At 37.7% G+C, this 15,598-nt stretch overlaps 1 long non-coding RNA gene across 1 annotated transcript in view; it reads left to right on the forward strand.

The window, feature by feature from the left end:
* The first annotated feature begins 2,707 nt into the window (after nt 1-2,707).
* The window catches only part of LOC137484988 (uncharacterized), a 32,215-nt gene continuing 19,324 nt past the window's right edge, over nt 2,708-15,598 (forward strand). The window contains exon 1 of the long non-coding RNA XR_011005130.1: nt 2,708-2,869. This is a non-coding gene — a long non-coding RNA (uncharacterized lncRNA). The remainder of the gene's footprint in view (nt 2,870-15,598) is intronic.

The raw sequence follows: 15,598 nt of genomic DNA on the forward strand, positions 1-15,598 counted from the left end.
TACTGAAGAAGGTCATTGGCAGCATTTTGATCTACAATGCAGTCAGGTGGACAAAGAAGTGAAATTATTATTCTTTCTGTTGTGCCTATATCTATTTTATAAATAGATATAATATGTTAGATATGCATTATACATATCTAATGTGCATAGAGTGCACAACTTGATGAACAAGGGAAAAACACCGAATCAAAACTGACAGCAATAAGTTTCTCTTCCTATGGACTCAGGATAGCCTGTTCTGGTTTTCCCTCTGGCCATAATGCTGAGCCTTTGGTACATGAACAAAAAGTCATAGAAACTATTTGTTGCTGTCAGCTTTGTGGGAAATTGACATTGTCTCCAAGTGAGACTAAGAATATTGTTTTCTTTTCTTGGTTCCTGCATAAGCTGCAAAATATTACAAACCTGTTCAGACAAATAGTGTGGGATAGCTATATCCCACTGCAAAACCTAGCTGTTCCTTCTCTTGAAATTTGGTCTTATCTTTCAGGAGCTATTGCCTGCATAGGACTTACCTTATTGCTTTCCAAATGATACACAGCTGAGTGATTTTTGAAAAATAAGATTAACAAAATCTGTGAAATGCCATGGTTTGACTTTAGAAGAAAGCGCAGTGGGAAATGTTAAATCCACCTCAATTTCTGTTAAAAATATTTGCAAATTGATGATCTAATAATATAACCAGATAGACCATGATTGAAAAATAAATTTATTTAAGTAATTGTTCTGATCCTTTGTGGGCTAAGGTTCACTCTCTCCTTCTCCATACTTAATTAACAATTTAATTTGGTTGTGATAGAGATTGAAGCAAAGGCAGCAAAAAAAATCATGTTGCAGTTTGAACACATCACTCAGGCCTTAAGCATAGAGTCAAAAAGGGAGGGAGGCTCAAAAGGCTTTTGCTATGAATGTCGCACTTATGCATGTGCTTTACAAAGACGTCTGGATAGTCGAGGTCTGTGGTGCTGCTGAGGAGTGTGCAGTGAGCCTGCACCACAATCTAGTCCTCTCCCTTCTCCCAGAACTAGTTTTTGTGCAGCCAAGTAATCAGCAAGTTCAGGAAACTGCTCTGGCCCCAAAGCAAAGAATTATTAATACTCAGCTTAATCAACTTCCTGATTAAGATGGCTGCAGAGCCCAGCAAGCCAAGCTGGTGCTAGCACAAGAGGGAGGGAATGCCAGCTTGTAAGTTGGGAAGGAAAAAGAAAGATGAGCATTAAATCAACTTGACCATGGAACTGTACTTCCGGTCTAACAAACCACATAAGGCATTGCTATTCAAAGCTGTGGTATAAATAGATTTAAAGTGTGTTTAAAGCAGAGGTGTATTCAAGAATAAGAGAAAGAGAATGTCTAGCAAGGGGAGAGAATCCCTACACGATGTTGTGGTTCTTAGCAGTCAGACTCCTGGAGACACATCCAAGCTGTGCTCTGTTTCTCTGTCAGCACCAGGGAAGGATGGCTGCCAGTCCAGGTGGGGGCTGGCTCCTTACCATGCCCACGGTAGGGAAGCTGGAGCCCCTGGCTCTGCTGAGTGCATCTGCAAGTTATTTTCCATTCTCTTCCTCTTGAGCATTCTCTGGGGGCTCATCTACACTTCTCTTCTAAGATTTTCCCAGATGGTTGCTCTGCAACCCAGATGTTGTCTATTTATTCATATGTCACTTTAAAAGCAACAATACTGAAAAGGGAATAGAATGAGACAAGTGTCTTCTCCATCCAAGGAAAAAGAAAGGGACCTGTCAGTTTCCAGCATGTGCCTTTTTGAGGCTGAGAAGGTTGTGACAAAGTGTTGCTCCTCTCCTAAAAGCCTCTTCCCATTCTTTTACAACCAGAAGGCTTCTGTTTAGTGAGAAGCTGGGCTTTAGAGACGTCATTTCTAAAGAGGTGTCAGCACTGTATGGCTCAGCACAAGCTATTTATATGTTGCATCTGGGAAACTTCCCTTTGCCAATGGTTAGGTTAACAACAGCTCTGTGGCAGTCTGTGGTCTCTGGAGATCCTCTGTGAGGTATGACTTTGCTCTTGGTGGTTCTTCCATGGGGTTAAAACAGATGTATTGTGTAGACATGACAAAGTCATTACGAAATTTATATTTTAATTTATGTCACACTAAATTTATGTACAAAATTGTTGAGTGTTGTCATTTAATTTCTGGGGACCTCTTTCAAAGGCATAGTTGTCAATCCCATACTGACAGTCCTGCCAGAACACAGAATCTCTTATTAATACTGCACAGAAACCAGTATTTATGAGATCAGCCTTTTGCAAGGGTTCAAATAATAGTGAGTGAAAACAGCTTGGGTGCAAAAGTTCAAGCATCAACAGCCTTCCCACTGGGGCATTCCAGGCCATTCAGTTCTCTAGGGCATTAAAGACCTTTTTGACCACACTGCTACTCTGAATAATGAGGCTCTCAGAATTGCATGGTTCTTTCAAAGTGTTGCTAAAGAGATGGAGGAGGACTTGCCATGCAATCATTCTCTTTAATGATATTACTATAAAAATCGTGTCTCTTGTCCATTCATTTGTCAGAAAGCACTTTTACACGAGTACATTTTTCACCCAAGATCAAACATAATAGAAAACCTGGTACTTCACGTGCAGCACAGAGTCGTCTCTGAATTGCACGGAGGTGTTCAAAGAGAGTCTGTGGTCTGTGGCATTTTTGCATCGATGCTGTGGCTTGTTTCCTAGACTGGAAATAGATGTGTTACCACATGAATGAGTGCATGTCAAAGAGATGGTCCAGTCTTCCATCGCATTGGCTCCTGTGGCACCTGTAACAGCCACACTTCTTGCTTTGCTTACATATGCCAGGCCTGATGTATTTGTATCCTCCCTACCACCCATCTTAGAAGCAGCTGGAGTAAATTTCAATTCTTTTTTATTTTTTTTTTCCTGCAAAATTATTCATATTCATTTGTTGCAGCATCTTCTAGGAAAGCTCACAGGCAATTTCAGGCTTTGACAGGATGAAGCTCATTAACTTCCACCCAAGCTAAATGTCAGCTTACATACTAATGTCAGTTTTCTTTCACCTCTCTGTGCCCAGTCCCATCTTTTAGAAAACCAAATGCTCAGAGTAATTTTTAATCCATGAAATCACCACAGCTAGGAATTCGGCCCCAGATGTATTTCTCCGGTAGGAGCTATTATATAAGGCACTGCAAATTGTGGGTTTGTTCTCTCACCATCTCAGAGGAAAAAAGAGGTCCTCAAGGAATTATAGTAGAAGTAAAACATTTAAATGTAGTAAAAAATAATTAAATGTGAGAAAATTCTGGAGAACATTGAATTTTTTTAACTTTAGATTATCAGAACAAATCAATTTATTTGGTAATTAAAAAGAGTAATAGCAATGGAGAAGGACGCAATAAATAACAGTAAAAAAAAAAAGGAAGTATATTTCTTCTTTTGCATGCACATAGGAGGTAAATCTGTAAGACAAAACATAGGAAATTTTTTGCATCCATATAAATATATACGCTCAACTTTCTCCCAAGTGACATATTTAACAGAAGTTGGTTCACATTAAGTTAAATGTCCCACTCCTTTGGGCAAAGAGTTTTTGGTTTTACAAAGACTCATGTAATAAGCTAAGCAACAACCAAAAGGGGAATATAAGAAATGATTTAAAAAATATTTTTCATTACTTTATTTTTTAGTGTTTCTTGTCTTTGTGATGCTTGTGATGGTTGTACTTAAGGTGGGATTTTATTCTAGGAAGACTTTGTTACTTTTATGTGCACTTTGGAAATAAATTTTCTCAAGTCTATGGTTTCTGTTCCTTTTGAAAAAAATAATTTTGCTGCATTATCCTGGTTCTTGGAAAAGTCAAAGCAACATGTTGCCAGGATTAGGAATAATATGTATGCAGAGCATCTGAACCAGAGGAGATTTAACATTCATATGGGCAGGAAACAAGAAATATACCAATTCTTTTGGCTTCCAGCAGCAACCCAATAAGGCTTGGAAAAATGATTGTTTTATAAAAATACTGAGATCTTTAGTTTACATAATGCTGCAAGGAGCACTGTTTAGATGAAGTCTGCACCAGGAAGTGGCAATTTTTTCTTTTAATAAAAATTTCTAAAATGGAAAATATTTGTGCAAGTAAAACACTGCAATCACTTTGCACAGATATATTTCTACTCCCATGTAAATTACCAGGGATTTACTCTGACTATGAAATTGTTGGTCTTTGAAACCTTCCTCTCAAATATGGAAGGTGGGATTTTTTGCCTTCTATTAGTGCTCTCCTTCAAGAGGACACAAGAGTTTGTGCTTGCAGCTTAGTGGGTGCTCCTGAAGAGGAAAATTCATAAGCTCAGCCAAGCAATATTTGCAAGGCTGCCATTTCTGGGCACTACTTCACATATTCTCTGTGAATATTCTCTGTGAACACACCAAGAGTTAAGAGGAAGTTTTCCTGACCATGGGGCAGATTCTTATAGGTAAGGTGAGAGGGGAGTAGCATGACTAAACTTTTCCATTTCTGCTGTTAATAGCTTCTAGTCTTGGTCCAGTACCCAGTGATCCATCTCTAGGTTATGGTGTGTGTATGATATATATTTTTGTCACCTCAGAAGTGTGAAAATACTTATGAAGTGGCTGAAGAACTTCATGGTGACTGGAAAGTAGTTTTTTGTAGTGATGAGCACCCTGAGGTTTATAGACCTAAGCCTGGTAGAAGCTACAGGTGAAATAGCTGCCTATGCAGATTAGGACATTTCTTGGACATGCTGATAGCCCCAGCAGGAAATAACCCTGTATTCAGGTCATTGTAGTGACATGACAAGGCTCCTCTGAATTGCTCTCAGCATCATTCAGGATTTCAAAACTTGTAAGTGTGCAGGCTGACTTTCTGAATAGCCAATCTGGAAGCGTTTGGCAAACTCTTCATGTTGGGTTTGCTGTAGGTGCATTTAGAAATCTTTGTTGTACTCTGTGTCTGTGAGAGTGTTACAATGTTAACATATGAATATATTTTGCTGACAATGTTCTGCAAATAAAAATCACACATAGGAAAGGCACAAAATGAGCATCGGCTAAAATGTGTTCGGAGAAATTAACTCCACAAAAATAAGAAGGAAGTGAAGAAATATTAAAACACATTTTATTTTTCAGAAATACTTGGAAAACTGGTGCTAGTGCCATCAAGTTATGGTAGGTGATAGACTGAGATGCTTTCTGTCCGGAATGAGAGCAATCATGTTCACAGAAGACTATTCCAGGCTGATCTCCGGAACAGATAAGGTTTGGCCAACCTCTAGATCTATCTCTTTTTAAGAATGCTTATTGCATACAATGTCAGAAAAAAATTTAGCAAACCTCATTTTCCCTTTTAATTTTTTCCACAAAGGATATGGTAACTGAGGACACAGGGGAGAAGTCCACAGCCCTGTACAAATCTGAGTGCCTTATACATACATTATTTATGTTGCAGACTGAGGTGGAATTTTGGACTGTTGGGCACAGAATTTTTACAGTATGGTGTAGGGAAATTATTCAAACCAGGTGTTTCTGTAATTACGGTGCACTGGGGACAGCACTGAGAGCAGAACAGATCCCTGATTCACCCTTTCAGCTGAACGATGCTGTGGTTTAGTGTTAGCACACAAGGCAATAAAATAAATTGCAATGGAAAATAAGGCAGACTGGCTGCTTCAAACTGCTGAGTTTTGATTGCACTTTGTGTCTTTATCTTTTGTTTGCTTATATTCAGGCTTTTATAGCAGGACAATGGTATGAGGAAATGAATCTGCTCATTTAAACTGAGAGAAAACTACTTGTAATGGCTAAAATCCAGCACAACTACGACGTGCCCTCTGCTCTGATCACTGCCCTAACGTGATACATTGATACCCCAGAGCAGGGTATTTTGCCTCCCTACTCTGCATAGGGAGAAAGGATGGGAAGAAGAAAGGAAAAATTGAAGAACCAAGTGTTCCTTCATGAATTTTGAAACATCAAGTAACATTCTCATTTGAATGGATTTTAATGCATTGCCACAGAGTACTTGAACATAGGCAGGGCTGCTTAGTGCGAGTCTGATTTCCCCTAGAAAGACAAAGCAGGCATTTTCTGTGATACCAATGTGAAATTGAGTGAGGGTGTACTATTTTTTCTAAAATAAAAGATCTGCATATGACCCACAGTATTGCTATGCCAATGACATCTCTTTTAAATAACATATTTATGAATCCTTTCAGTGACAGCATTATCTCTTGGTGGAGCTTTTCATTTGATGCCACACCTGTGTCTTCCTGAGAGAATAGAGAATCTCTGACTTTTGCCATCTGTTTCAGACTGTCAGCCTGTGCTTATAATTTCTAAGTAATATTTGAAAGGGCAGAAAAACAGAAAGCAAGAAATACATGCAAATAAGTCTCTGGAATATGAATATAATGGGTCTGTTTGCTGCATAGTGTCACAGGAAAGTGCCTTTACAAGGATTTTAAACGAAGTGTAGGGTAGGAACTGTGTCTTATTGCCTTGACTTTCTGAAGCCCTAGTGATGTTTATCAGAGAGGCTGGTGCAGTTATGCAGTTTGATTGCAGCCAGGAGTGGATCTCAGGGCTCTGTGACGCCTTCCCTCCACAGGATGGCTGTGAGTGGGGGTGGGTATTTACACATACACTCTGTGGAAACTCTTGCTGTACAGAAAAGTTCCTGAACTGCCAGGTGCCGTGCTGATAAATCCCAGGAACTCACCAGGAGCAGCACTTCTTCTGGAGGTCTGGCATGTGGCTGCTGTCCTCCCTTGCAGAAAGCAATGGGAGCTGCTGCCTTGGTGCCCTTGGTGAAGTCAGCACAATTCCCCATGTAAAAATTGTTGTTGTCTGACATTGAAGTTGTGTGCCTGAGCCCCAAATTCCCTCCTTGCTGAGACACAGCCTGCATTTCTGGTGATTGCAACATTAATATGCAAACCATGCAGGTTGTGATAAATAGTTGCCACAGGTCTTTACTAGGAGAAATATTTAATGTCAGAGGAAGGTTCTAATTGTGAACATTCTTTTAAAAATACTGCCCATAATTCTGCTGCAACCTTCTCTGTTTGTGTATGTAAAACAGAGAGTCCTATCATTTGTTAGCTACAAATACCATGTTATGTATATTCTTCTTACTCCCCTGAAAAATCACAACTGTTATATATTCCAGAGAGACCCATTTTGGAAGAAACAATAACATTTAAATTGTACATTCACTTAGAATTGTTACATTGTGAGTGAACTGTATTTTTTCTGTTTTAATTGGGAAACTTTTGTAGCAGAAAATTGTAAAGTACCAGGATTATAAAATAACCATAAAATGTATAAAAATGTCTGGAAGCACGTTGTCAATGGATCAAATGGTGTAATCAAACCTTTTTAGAGCCTTGTTCAGTGTCTAATTTAAAATTAGAAATAGTCAAGCAGCTAATTTCCCCCCTTCCTCGTTTCTACATTCATCAAAAAGCAATAATGAGGAATAAACTCTTCTTTGAATGACTTTGGTCCCAGACTGGTGTTCACACACCCCCCTGTCACCACGGGCTGTTGTACCCTAGTGCTGGGACACAACTTCAGGAGATGAAGATGAAACGAGCTGTAATGCAGGTCCACATGCTCTTCTACCTCTGTGTTTGTACTGCACAGCTGCCTTCATCAGCCACACAAAACATTTTCAGGCTTCAGCAACGTCTGTAAGATGCTGTTGAATTCGCTTTCAGTGTTTCACTGAAGTGCATATTGGGGTGGTTTAATAGCTTATTTGCAGCTGTCAGTTTTTGCTGCGCTTCAGAAGACACAGCTGTGGTTTAAAATCTTCATACAGGTATTGATGCCTTGTTCCAGATTCCCATTTAAATATTCCTGATAGTCCAATTGTTATTTGTTTGGGGCTTTATTTTCCCAGAAAGTGATGTCTTACAGATAAGGAGTAAGAAGCCAGGAAGAACATTTGCAGCTATCTAGTGTGATGTATTGCAATTTTTTAAACTCTTAGCTCATTGATTCATGGACATGTACACAGTAAGTGACCTGACATTGCTCAAATTCAGCATAAGGTGACCTCAGTGCATCTGAGGTTAGAAACAACAGATTTGTTTGTGAAGATTAAAGTTAACATTTTCAAAGGGAAGAAGAGAAGTCATTGAAGAAGTGGAAGCAAAGCAGCTTTCATGTACTTATTTACAATATCAATATTCCAAAGCATTTGTGTGCATCAAGTAGCCCAAGAAGTTTTGAGATCAGCTGTTCTGAACACTGTTAACAGAATGGAACAGGAGGAAATTAAGTTCACAGTTGTTTTTTTTTCTTTTTACTTCAAGTTTTGAAGATCCAAGACAGGAATGGAAGGAAATGAATTATTTTCCTGCCAACAGCCATTTGATCTTGAGATTTAACTTACATTTCATCCAGAGCTAATAAAGGGTAACTCCAGTGGTAACCACTAGTTTCTGCATTAACAAGCAGAGAAAAAGCAGTCAATAAGAATAAAATTATCTATGTGAATCTACTAACACCTTTTCAGTTGGTTTGATGAAGAGTATGTAACCAATGCTATATGATTTGTCTCATCCAATTAGATTGCTTTTCAGTTTCTTTTCACTTAATTGATGTATTAAAACACCTTCACTTACAAACAGCAGAAGGCGCTGTGATGACCCAATACCACCAGGTGTGGTCTGGAGCCCACATAGTGCTGATTCAAAAAGGTGGGCTCCAAGGCTGGCTCCAGGAGCACTTTGACTTTGTTCTTGGATATTTTTGCTTTGTTATTTGCATGATTTTTAGTAACAGAAGTCACAAAAAAAAAAAAAAAAAAAAAAAAAAAATCAGAAACCAGAGTCCTGTATGCTTTTGAAAGGAAAGTAAAACTCCAAAGCCTAAACAAATGGGTGTAGAGAAGGACAAGAAAGATAATTTGTGCAGAGTGGAATTGAAGATATTCTCGTTTTTATTACAGTTGGAACTTGGTTTTCATTATGGTTAGTATGATCTTTTTCCTTTATTTTATTTGCATTAGACAATTTTGGAAAAGCTTGTGTACTTTCACTGTAATTAGTTATGTGCTTATCCATGGCAAGTGGTGTGAACTATTCTGCTCATGCAAAGACTTGAATTTTTTAAAACATACATTTGTTTTAGAAGCATGGTATCATGGGAAAGCAATGCACCTATACCACATAAGTGGCCTTCCCATTTTTAAATGAATTTCTAATTAATAGAGAAACTTCTCTTCAGGTGATTTTGGGTTCCCCAGCTGCACACTTACCTAAATGTCCATATAGGTTTTTTATTGTTTACTGAAAGCTTGGCCTGCCAATAGCTGACCTGATCTCCAGTGTGTACCCCTGCATGGAGATAATAATTAGAAAAAATTGAATGGAATAACAGAAATAAGAAACAAATGCATGAGAGCTCAAGGGAGAAGAAAATAGAAAGATCCTTTCATTATGCAGCAAAAACTTTTTAAAAATCATTTTCTCTAATATCAGAAATGCAATCTAAGCTTAATTCTCACCAATGATCTGTTAAGCACTTGGCGAGGAAATATCTATTATTTTTTCAGGCATTCTCTTTCAATTTTATATGCAAATGGCATTTGATAGGAATAACTGAAATAAAACCTTTCTCAGTTATTTCTGTTTGTTATGTTGGTTTCTTGTCAACAGCTTTGGTTCTGTCTTTTGGCTTTCTTTGGAACTTTTTTAATAGCATGTTAACTCTTCAGTTGTCTCCAATAGCTTCCCTGACTTATGGGAATGTAAATCTCATTGTGCATGCATTAATTGATAAAATGTGAAACCTTAAAAAAAAAGTGGTTTGGATCAAAATCCTATTTGATGTCAATGAAAAAAAAATAATAATGCAATTTTTATTGTGTATAACATAATTTTTTTAAAAACTTCTAATTTTGCTTCCATGGCCTAAATTAAGTAACATTAATATTTACCTTTTTCTTTAAGCCAATTAAGAACTAAGATTGAATATCATGAAATTATAAATGCTTCCTGGGTGAGGATTAGCAAGAGTAGCCCAGCCTGCCTCCATCCTAGAGAGCATGAAAATCCAGGGTTTTTCCTGTAATCAGTGACTTGGAAAGTCAAGAGGAAATTGCAGCCAGAATTTTGGCAGACAGAGTCTAGACAGGTCTCATGTATCAATAGAAAGATGAGATAAATATTAGAGAAATATTATTCATCTTCAAACAAGATCCAGTTGCAGCTGTTAGAAGTGATTTTATTCAGATGCTTGTGGAAGAGTTGTGTAGTGAAGAAATGATTCATTTCACTAGGAGCTCAAGTGCCAGGTATTTTATTACCTTCCACATGGAGTCACTTCCAGAGCTAGTAAATTTTCATTTAAGCTTCCTTTGTTGGCTATCATCCCTCTGATTTCTTTCTTTAATTAAATCATACAAATTTTCTGGCTATTTTTCCTTTGTTCTATTTAACCACTCTCACTCTTTTAATGTTGATGAGAAAAGAAGAAATAAATGTCTGAAAAATATACCTTGGCTGCAAAGCCAGCTGCAGTAAATCCTGTGGCAGAAATACCAAGTTGTACTCTGAAGGATATTTATTGCATTTAGCCACCCCAGAAGACAGCTCTGAAAACTCTAATCTCCTAAGAATCCTAGATTAGACACAGTAATATGATAAGGAGAGAGAGAGAAAGCAGCCAGAAATGGATTTTCTTCTGTATTTTGGATCTTTGGTAAGCAATCTCTCTGGCAGCTACTATGCTTAAAATGTGCCAGCAGTATTTCTGTAATTACAGTCTCTGGCTGGGAGTTCTAGCTCATGTTCTTTCTGGTGGTGTTATCTATTAATAAGTGAGCCTGTGTCCATTATTCTGATTGTTTCTCTTTCAGCAATGCAATGTTTCTTTAATGCTGCTTCTCTTTTTATTTACACCAAATTTCTGTTCATTTTAACAGGAACAAGGAAAAAAATTAATGTCACAGAACTTAAGAGACTGCTAATTAGTTAACTATAATTAAAAAAAATCTGCATTTTGTATTGAATGTAGGACATAACTAACTGGAATAACAAGGGCTTCCATGCTTATATATTGCCAGTCAGTGATGTATATTCTCTGTGAATAAAGTGTCTATCAGGACACAGATGATAAAATTCTGAATTTTGCATTTTCAATGAATTTGTGGAAGCTTTGACATTTATTTTGTCAGAAAGCAGTTACTTAGAGTCAAGTTTTAAATCAATAGATGTTCTTATGAAATGTTTTCAAGCAGTTAAAGGCATTTTGAATTAATTGTTTACATTTAAAGTTTCTATTTATGTTGTAGAAGAAATTATTTTTTAAATTACTCATTCACTAGATAGAGTATGTTATAGATTTGTATTTGTAGATATTTTTGATGGACATTGCAACAAGGTAGGGAATGGGAATCTTCAATGAAAGATAAGTATGCTTTTCATATCTGGCTCAAAAAAAATTGATTTTATATTGCCAGATAATAATCTGGGAACCTAGAAGCTGACTGACGAGCTGAACATTGAGCTAAGCAAAAAGTTGTTCTATAGCTGTAGTTATGTCTGTTCTCAGGATTGTTTTCTGTCCCCTGTGATTTCACCTGTCACAGGAATGTTCTTTGGCATGGAGTTTGCTCTTTAGAAGGCCATAAGTAACTCAGTGATGTGTAAGAACAGTGTGACAGTTTTGATACAGTACTTTGTGATTAGATGTTGGTTCAATTTTCAGTTCACTTCAAGCAACACCCCACCCTCCACACATCTTGTAGAAATGCATGAGCTAAAGACTCTGTTAAATGAGAGCTCACTTTCCTGACAGTCAGATGAAGTTCAGCAGTTGGAGTTGGATCTGTAACAGTGTAACTGATAACCCTTTAGGATCTGACATCTTGTTATAGTTGACCTAACCCGTGAAGAATTATGGTGGTGGGAAGGGGACTTACTGATTTCCTCTTGTGAACTACTCATTTTCTTGTAGGTGGCAGAATTAGGGTGAGAATGAGGATTAAATAAATGAAATCTAACTCAGTCTTGCGGTGAGAGTATATTTAGGTTGTCTTTAACCCTTTCTACAATATGAGGTGCATGATCTTTGTTTTGCTCCAGGTATATCTGTTGGGGTGTGTGCAATGCTCAGGTGCAATGATGATGATTACCTGAGCACATTTAAATATGATAAAATGAATTTCTGCTTTAGCGCTACATTTCAAAGGAGATAACTTCATGTTGTCCAAATCACTTTGAGTTGAGGAGTTGTGGTGAGATGCTTTTGCTCATCCATTTTCCTACAATGAAAAAGGGACCAACTCATATATACAGGTAAAGTTATTGCCTATGAAATATCACTGGTCACATAAATACAGCTCTGTGGTAATTCCCATAGCTGTCTTTCTATTTAGTGGTCCTTGATATCCCAAGATACCTGGATATTGCCTGGGGAGAGGAGCAGAGCTTGCCTGTTGTTATTACTTTAAACTTCAAAGATTAATTTTCTGACTGACTCTGATTCTGACACATCATTATTACATTTGCTGAATATCTAAGCCATCACATCTGGCATCACATAATGAAGCTGTATTTATTCACTGCACATACGTTATTCCTTTACTTCACATGTGTCAAGTGATATTAGGAATAGTTCTCCAAAAATAGTGAAAGAGTGGCTTTTTACAGTGCTTAATGGCTAGCCTAGGAGCACAAATAGTCAAGTTTTCAGCTCACCAGTCTCAAGTACTGACCTTGGGCAAACGATTTAATCTTTCAGGGACAGTTTTCCAGCTTTAAAATGCATATCTGTTTTCCGTCCCCTTCCTTTTATCTGGTCTAAGTTTTATTTCTTACATATACAGCATGGCTTTTACAGTCTTTGATGCCTGAGGAGGTCTCCAAGCACCACTCCAATGCGAGTGATGGCCCCTGCTTCCTAAAGCCTGTTTTCTTTAGGGTGAAGGGTTGACAGACAGCACTTAGTGCAAGTCAGAAAGGATCAGAAAGGAAGGACACAGTCGATTTAAGTTGGAAGTTTGTAGCAGGTGTCACCGGTATGACAACACTTCTCACCTTTTCCTTCCCTTTACCAGGACTTGTCAGAGGGATAGTTACAACCAAGCCATGCCCTTCTACAATGCTGCTCACTAGGGTAGGCATGAAGTCAGGAGAATGAGTTGAAGTAGTTAACTCTCACAGCTGAGACAGAGGAGCTAATTATGGTAGGAGATAGAAAAATGTCAAAGTGAAATATAAAGTTCTTGTTTTTTATTATGGAAAATCAGCTTTGTTATCAATTCTGTTTGAGAGAGTAAGTGATTTGAAATAAAGTTGATGTCCTGGACCTGTACTAAATTCATAAGTGAAGAGGAAAAAAGCTATTTTATGTTGTGTAAGGCATACATGACATCTTTGCTGTCACTGCTGGTTGTGAAGCTGTTCAGGAAAAGCAAAGTTCCTTGACAACAGTGTATTGTAGAGTTAAAGGGTTATGGGAGCTCAGATAAGCTTATCTTAAGAATTCTACAAAGGAATCTGTTGAGGAAAGCAAAACCTGAAAATATTACAGTCTAAATTCCAGAAAATTCCTTAAATGCAAGGAAACCTCAGTGTTCCCCGGCTCTACTCTCTACTGCATGAATAGTGTTGAATTAGTTTTAAAGACACTGTATCACTGCATGTCTGTGACTCTATAGATTTGAGTAAGGTTGTAAATAATAGCTTCAGAATTGTTATCAGTCAACTGTAGAGTGCTCTGGAAGCTGTATACACAGAAATCTAAATGCATATATAAGCAATGAGAGTCAATTTAGGTCTATGCATTTACCAAGGTTTCTAGTCAGAGGCTGAGCTGGATGTAGTTTAAGTCTTAAGATATCTATAGTAATTTCCATTTCCATTCTGTTACATTCTACTTGTTGGGCCATTTTTTTCTGCACCTCTGTAATGAAAAGGGTTTTGATTTCAACTTCTCACCAGAAAAAATGCAATTTTTTTGTTCCTGATAAAAATTTCAAAGCAGAACTTTCAAGAAGCTTCTGAGGTTTTTTTTCTCTCTGCCTTAATTGCCTCATCTGTAACACAAAGGTCAAAATAATACTTCATGAGCTGCTTTGAAGACTACGGGTGAAATTATATTTAAATTCTGATTGCTAGTAGTGTTTGGGAAATTATGCTCTCATTCAACACTTTCACAATGCATTTCCATGCATTTTTGGTTTAAATCTTACTGACAACAATCTTAATTGGTCTTAAATTAATTCTCTCCCCTGGTTATGAGATGGAAGAAAAGCCTAAGGAGTATAAATTTTAGATTTCTATCTTTATTTGCATCTGAAATTGTAATGAAGTAAAGGATTCAGAGATGCTTATTTGTCATGTTTGATAAAACTACATGAGAATTTGTTTCTTCTTCCAAGACAGTCTACTGCTTTTGTTATGTATATTAAACCAAATGCCCTCAAAACAAACAGTTTTCAAGACTAATGTCTGAGATTAAATAATTCCCGATGGCGTCCCTTCACTAATGAGAATAAGAGGTGGTGCCCCAGAGACAAGCCAGTGGAGAGCAGGCAGCCTCCACAATAGATGTATTCAAATTTGCTTTGTAGTGCAGTGAGTGAGAAACCACCCAGCCAGCTACTCAGATCGGAGCAGACAGCGTTTTAGAAGTGCTTTTACTGGAAGTGCAGACCCTTGGGTGTTTGTGCCCTTGTTTTCCTCTGTACCAGTCAGAAAAATTTCAAGAAGGGATTAAATGGATCGTGATTTCCATACATTTGATTGTGTGAAGTCCTTCGGGTCACCTCTAGGGATAAAGAGGTGAAATATACACAAAATAAAAGTAAGTAAAGGGCATTCTGGCCTCAAGCAGTAAGAAGTCATCCTTGGTGGGGAGAACTACCTGCAGAGGGATTCTCATCCTTGGTGGATCCTGCCTGCAGAGGGATTCTCATCCTTGGTGGATCCTGCCTGCAGAGGGATTCTCATCTGCTCAGCAAATGCCTGCAGCTTCTTCAAGCTGGCTTTAAAAACTTGAAAGGGCAAGGAGATTAACAGAGCTCAAGAAAACTTATTTGTTAAAGCTGCATATTTAAATGATGATAGAACCTTTACAATAACAATCAAAGCAAAGTTGTGCAGGGGAAAAAATGGAGGTAATTCATTTATGATTCAGTTTAATGATGGAATTGCTGCTCTGTGCAGTTTCTAAAAGGAGAACATCGTGACTGCTGAACAAGCACTGGCTGATTTTTAGGCAAGTTGCTGGAAACAAAATTTGTTTTAAATTAGTGAGTAGTTTGCAATATCTTTAAATACTGTCTAAGGTAAAGAATATGTATTCAGCCTGTTCACCACTGTGGCACTGTGGTACTTCAGCTGCAGACTTGTAAAGTTTACTTCAGTAATCCCAAACTGACCTTTTATAGTATGGATTATCTGTTCCTCATCCAAATTGTGCTACTGCACTTCCCACTATGGTGTTCTGTTTTCATAATGAATCTGGAAGGAATTTAGAAAAATTCTAATTTGAAAAGTGTGTGTTCAGAAAATACATAAAGGCTATTCTTGCATCTCCAGTGTTTCAGTTCATGCAAACCGTAAAGGTTTTTGTTTTTTTT

Source organism: Anomalospiza imberbis, chromosome 18 (genome assembly GCF_031753505.1).
Source record: "Anomalospiza imberbis isolate Cuckoo-Finch-1a 21T00152 chromosome 18, ASM3175350v1, whole genome shotgun sequence".
NCBI classification, from domain to species: Eukaryota; Metazoa; Chordata; class Aves; order Passeriformes; family Viduidae; genus Anomalospiza; species Anomalospiza imberbis.